Source organism: Nycticebus coucang, chromosome 14 (genome assembly GCF_027406575.1).
Source record: "Nycticebus coucang isolate mNycCou1 chromosome 14, mNycCou1.pri, whole genome shotgun sequence".
In the NCBI taxonomy this organism is placed as follows: domain Eukaryota; kingdom Metazoa; phylum Chordata; class Mammalia; order Primates; family Lorisidae; genus Nycticebus; species Nycticebus coucang.
Window position 1 is genome coordinate 86,180,222 of NC_069793.1, and position 6,619 is coordinate 86,186,840.

The window sequence follows — 6,619 nt, forward strand, 5'->3', positions numbered from 1 at the left end:
TTGTAGGGGTAACCCTCTGTAGGTCCTCCGGGGCAGCCCCAGCCAGGGAGTTCTGGTTGTGGAAGCAGCTCCGGAGTGTGACACACCTGGATCCAGCAACAGGGCAGATCATGGTGCACATGGTTCTGGGAGTGCCTGGTGCCCAGTGACTTTGGCACAGAGAGCCCAAGGCTCCAGCAGTCTCTGGCCAGGAGAAGGACTCTATGCAGAGGCAGGGAGGGGTCCAGAGGGCATGCAGCTACCAGAGTCCCTGGCCAGATGAGCCAGCAGGTGTGGAGGCAGGGAGGGTGCAGGAGGGAGGACGCAGGTTGCAAGGCTCCCACGGTTTCTGGTCAGAGTGTGTGGAGGCCCTGCAGGCGTGGGTCACAGGTCGGAGCTCTTGACACAGCTCTTACCCAAGTCTGGGCGGGCACCGATCATGGTTGTGGTACAGCTCTTATGGAGGTCCTGGCGGACGCCGATCACCATTGCAGTGCAGGTCTGGGCTAGTAGCGATGGATATATTTTCTTTTATTACTTTGTATACATCTGGCTGCAGTGGCAGCCACAGGCCCCGGGTTCATCTGTGCGCTTCCCTTAGATATCTCCTGGGATTTTTTGGACTGATCTTTAGTGTTGTTATCTCCCTATTTTATTCCTATGAAGGCCAAGTTCTTCAAAGTTTGCTGCATCACATCTCTGTAGAGATTCTTCTGGCAAGGATTCAATAAAGCCCACTCCTTTCGGGTGAACTTCACAGCCACATCCTCAATAGTTACTGAGTCAAAGGGTGGCGCCTATGGCTCAAAGGAGTAGGGGCCAGCCCCCTATGGCAGAGGTGGCAAGTTCAAACCCAGCCCTGGTCAAAATCATTTCTCAGCTTCTGGGGTGTCCTTAGATCTTCCTAGGACTTTTGTAGCCAGCCAGGTCACAGCTTGACAGAGTTTGCAGCTAAGGTACTGGTGGCCTCTCAGAGCAGTGCAAACCCCTCTCTGTAGTGGTGTTTTCTCTCTCTTTCTGTCAGCTCCTCAATCAGAAGAAAGTGCCACTCCTGGCAGCTTACCCTCAGCTTTCCACGTCTATCCTAGAGTATTTCTTGAAGCAATTCAAGAATGAATGAACTGAATTTTTTCAATTAACCAGTAAAGGCAATAAATCACTTTATCTTGAATGAAAACACAATCAGGATCATGGGTACCCTCTGAGAAAAAGCAGCAACTAGAGGTGGGAGCAGAGGCAGTCTCCGCTGTCTGCCGTCACCACCGCCACAGCTATAGGCCTCAGCAGCAGCTGCCCCACACTGGGAAAGTGGGAGGGGTGGCTGGGTGGAGGATGCTACTCCCAAGTGAAAGGAGAGGAAGGCAGAATAGATTTCTCTTCAACATCTCCTTGGGTAGCTTTTATATTCTACTATTGTTTAACTACATGTATTTTCTATATTTTTAGTTTTGTCATTGACTCATCATGCCTTTAGGTTTTTAAAAAATTTTAAAATTAATGAGATTTTCAAGTTATTTTTTAAAAAAATTCAATTCTAACAAGTGAATTTTGTCTCAAAGAATGTGGTCAACGATTTCTTAAATTATTTAAAATTTAATGAGGCTATAAAATAAATGTTTTCAACTTTCATAGATATTCCATGCTTAAAAAAGAATATTTATTCCCTATTCACTAGGGGCAGTAAAAGCTGATATCTCCCTTCCAGTGCATCTTACAAGGGTACATGTGAAACTTACTAAATGTAGAATGTAAATGTCTCAAAATAATAACTAAGAAAATGCCAGGAAGGCTATGTTAACTAGTGTGATGAAAATATGTCAAATGGTATATAAAACCAGTATATGGTGCCCCATAATTACATTAATGTACACAGCTGTGATTTGATAATAATAGTAATAATAATAATAAAAAGCTGATATCTCCAAGCCTCTACCTTATCTTTTTAAATACATTTAATAGATCTTTATTGTGTCTGTCATTTCTAATACCGAAGATTTTGTAGGTACTGTCTGTTGGTTGTTTATGCTGGCACTTACTCTTGATGCTTTGTTTACAGATGTGTTTTGTGACTTTTGATAATGGATCTGATGCTGGTTTTCTTTGAAGCTTTGTAGGAATTTTTGAAGTCTCCCAAGAGGATTTGCGTTTGTTTCTCTTTCCTGAGGGTGCATCCAACTGGGGACACTTCAAATAAAATTTTGCACTCAGGATTTCTTTGGACACAGATATTACAAATGCAAACCCAGACTCATATGAATGCTGTCTTGAGGTCATGTATTTTCAGGGGAAGATTCTTACCCTTTGTGACAAAGCAAGGTTTATTCCATTTTCACCCTCACTCTGTAGTTGTAATCTTATGGAATATTAGCTTTCTGTAGGGGATCTTTTTATTGTAATCCTCATCCAAAGCATGCAGTTACTTGTGTATCTTATTCCTCCATACCCTGTGCAATTGCCAAAATGTAGGTTCAGAGTCTTTTTTTTTTTTTTTATTCAGACAGAGTCTCACTCTGTCACCCTGGGTGGAATGCCCTGGAGTCACAGCTCACAGTAACTTCCAACTCCTGGGCTCAGCGATCCTCTTGCCTCAGACTCCTGAGTAACTAAGGACTACAGGTGCCCACCACAATGCCTGGCTAATTTTTCTATTGCTAGTAGCGATACTCAAGTGATCCTCCTGCCTCCACCTCCAGGATTACAGTGCTAGGATTACAGGTGTAAGCCACTGTGCCTAGCCAGGTTCAGCGTCTTGAGAGGAAAAAAAGAAAAAGAGCCAGTTAGGGCAAAAGTTGTCATTGACACTTAATTATTTCTAATAACCATTGTTAGTAGCTGATTTTAGGATATTTTCTTCACTCCAGAAAAGAAAGCCATACCATAGGCAGTCTTGCTAATTCTCTACCCCACACCGCAATTCTAGGCAATCACTAATTTACTTTCTACCTCTAGGGATTTGTCTGTTCTGAACGTTTCCTATGAATGGAATCATACAACATACAGTGTTCCATGATTGTCTGTTCTGGTATCATATCTAAGAAACCATGATTTAATTCAAGGTCATGAAAATTTACATCTGAGTATAATGTTTTCAGGGTCCTTTCATTTATCAGTACTTCATTCATTTGTATTGCCAAATAATAATCCTTCATTCATTTGTATTGCCAAATAATAATCCTTTGTAAGTATAAATCACATCTTATTTATCTGTTCATCAACTGATGGAGGTTGGATTGTCTCCACTTTTGGCTGTTATGAAAAATGCTGCTATGAACATTTATGTACAGGTTTTCAAGTGGACGTATGTCTTCATTTCTCTCAGTCATGTACTTCAGAACAGAGTTGCTGGGTTATATGATAACTCTGTGTTTAATCTTTTGAGGAACTTCCAGACCCTTGTCCAAGTGGCCGGACCATTTTAACTTCCCACCAGCAGTGTTTGAGTGTTCCAGTTTCTGGGCATCTTTGCAGACACTTGTTATTATATTCAGATTATAGCCATCCCAGTGACTGTGAGGTAGCGCCTCATTGTGGTTTCGTCTGTGTTTTCCTAATACCCAATGATGTTGAGCATCTTCTCATGGGCTTATTGACTATTTCTATGTCTTCTTTGGTAAAAAGACTATTTAGTACTTAGCATATTTTTAAATTGGATTGTCATCTTACTAAATTGTAAGAGTTTTGTATATATTCTGTACACAAGTCCTTTATCAGATATGGGATTTGCAAACATTTCCTCCCATTATATGGGCTATCTTTTCATTATCTTGGTAGTGGCCTTTGAAGTACTGAAGTTTTATATTTTGATGAAATCCAATTTATCTATTTTCTCTTTTGTTGCATGTGTTTTGGTATCATAGCTAAGAAACCATGATTTAATTCAAGGTTATGAAAATTTGCATTTGTTTTCATCTCTTTTCTTTTTTTTTTATTGTTGAAGATTAATTGAAGGTATAAGAAACCAGGTTACATTCCTTGCATCTGGGCACCGTGAGTCTGGGGAGATAGGACTCCAGGCATCTCTGGCTGGTGGGATCTGCTTATCATCACCCCTGTGAGGATACAAAGAGTCAGCAAGAGACTTCTGGACCCCAAGAGGAGGACTAAAACAGTGGAAAACTGGTAAGTAGCATGTGTGTTCAATCGGTCTAAACCCACCCGCAACTGTAAGTTCAGTAGCACCGAGACTGCAAACCGGAAAGGCCTTACCTGTGAACTGTTTTGGTGTCTTTGGACTTGGCACTCAGTTGAACTGCCTTGGGGAGAGCCTAAGTGGGAATGCAGAGAACTTTGGCCATTGTCTAGGGCCCCAGTCTGAGCCGCTGAGCCAGACGGAACTAATAGTGTTTGGCTGTGGGCCACAGGGAGCCGTTGTGAGCCATCTGCCCAGGCAAGCTCCGCCCTCAGGGTTGCAGAGCTAGAATCAGGTGGGAGCTAGTAACCCAGTGACCAAGTAGCCTAAGGGTGGGTTCTGAGCGGCCTTGCAGCCCTAACCCTCAGGGGCAGAGTGAGACCGGTTTTGGCACACTGGGTAAGTGGATAGCCACTTCAGCAGTGATTCCAGCGACAAGCACTTTCCTGGGAAAGCTTCTGCTCAGCAAGTTTACAGGTTCAAAGTAACTTTTAAGTGGGCTGAAGAGAGGTTTAGGGTGCCTACCTGCTGGGGTTTGAGAAATCAGCAGCCTCCAGTCGTATCAGAACTGTGATTAAAATCTCATACCCCAGAAGACCACATGTTGCCCAGACAATATTCAACAACATATACATACTGCTTTGTTTTTTGTTTGTTTGTTTGTTTTTTGGTTTGGTTTTTTTTTGTTGTTTATTTTGATGTTGTTGATGTTTTGTTTTTTAATTTCAACGTTTTCCGTACAGATCTTTTATCTTTCTCAATTTTTTAGTTTAATTATAATTTCCCATTGCTGCCTTTTTTAATAACTAGGACTTCATTTTTGTTAGTGTTTCCACCTCTATTATTTGTTTTTTCACCCAATATTATCCTGTAGAGTTTTCTGTTTGCTTTATTTGGTTTGATTTATAGCATTTTTGTCTTTCCTTTCTATTGGTGGAGGTTGGGTACTCTGTCTGATCAGGTGGTTAGCAAAGAGCTGCTGACCTTAAGGGAACGACCCAACTGGCACCCCCAGAAGGTGGTTTTTGTTTAAGGTTGTGACAAAGTACCCTACTGTACACCTATATTGCTCTGTCTCCCTCTTTCTGTGCCTCTCTTCTTTTTGTCAATATTCCTTTTACCCACACCCTCTGCTTTCTCTATTTTTTTCTTTTCACTCAGTCCTCCTTTCTTTCATCCCTTCCTTGCTCTTCAATCTTCTCACCCTTCTGGTCCTGTACCAAAAGGACTCATCTAACCCTTAGTCCGCAGGCACAAGAACTTAAAGAGCAAGAGGAAGTGAAAGGAAAATTAGGGCAAGGAAACAGATAAAAGAAATCACTCATGAGGAAGAATCAGCAGAAAACTCCAGGCAACATGAAGAACCAGTCCAGAACAACCCCACCAAGGGACCATGAGGTAGCTAATGCAGAGGATTCCACCTATAAATAAATGTTGGGAATGACAGAAAGGGAATTTAGAATACACATGATGAAAATAATGAAAGAAATGATGGAAACAATGAAGGAAACTGCTAATAAAGTGGAAAATAACCAAAAGGAAATCCAAAAACAGAATCAAATAAGAGATGAACGATATGAAGAATATAAAAAGGATATAGCAGAGCTGAAGGAACTGAAATATTCAAGTAGGGAACTTAAAGATGCAATGGAAAGTATCAGCAACAGGTTATACCATACAGAAGAAAGAATTTCAGAGGTAGAAGACAAAGTTCTTGACATAACTCAGATAGTAAAAGGGGCAGAAAAGAAGAGAGAGAAAGCAGAACGTTCACTGTCAGAATTATGGGACTTTATCAAGTGTTCCAACATATGAGTTATAGGAATCCCAGAAGTGGAAGAAGAATGCCCCAGATGAATGGAAGCCATACTAGAGAATATTGTAAAAGAAAATTTCCCAAATATCACCAAAGATTCTGACACACTGCTTTCAGAGGGATATCGGACCCCAGGTCGCCTCAACTCTAACCGAGCTTCTCCAAGACACATTGTGATGAACCTATCCAAAGTCAAGACAAAAGAAAAGATTCTGCAAGCTGCCAGGAGTAAGCGCCAGTTGACCTACAGGGGCAAATCCATCAGATTGACCGCAGACTTCTCTAATGAAACTTTCCAAGCAAGAAGACAATGGTCATCTACCTTCAATCTACTTAAACAGAACAATTTCCAGCCCAGAATTCTGTACCCTGCTAAGCTAAGCTTCAAAATTGATGGAGAAATCAAATCATTTACAGATATACAAACATTGAGGAAATTCACCACAAGACCAGCTCTATAGGAAATACTTCAACCTGTTCTGCACACTGGCCACCACAATGGATCAGCAGCAAAGTAAGAACTCAGAAATTAAAGGACAGAATCTAACCTCCACACTGATGCAAAAGATAAAACTAAGCAATGGACTCTCACAAAATAAGATGAACAGAATACTACCACACTTATCAATTATCTCAATAAATGTTAATGGCTTGAATTCCTGATTGAAGAGACATAGATTGGCTGACTGGATTAA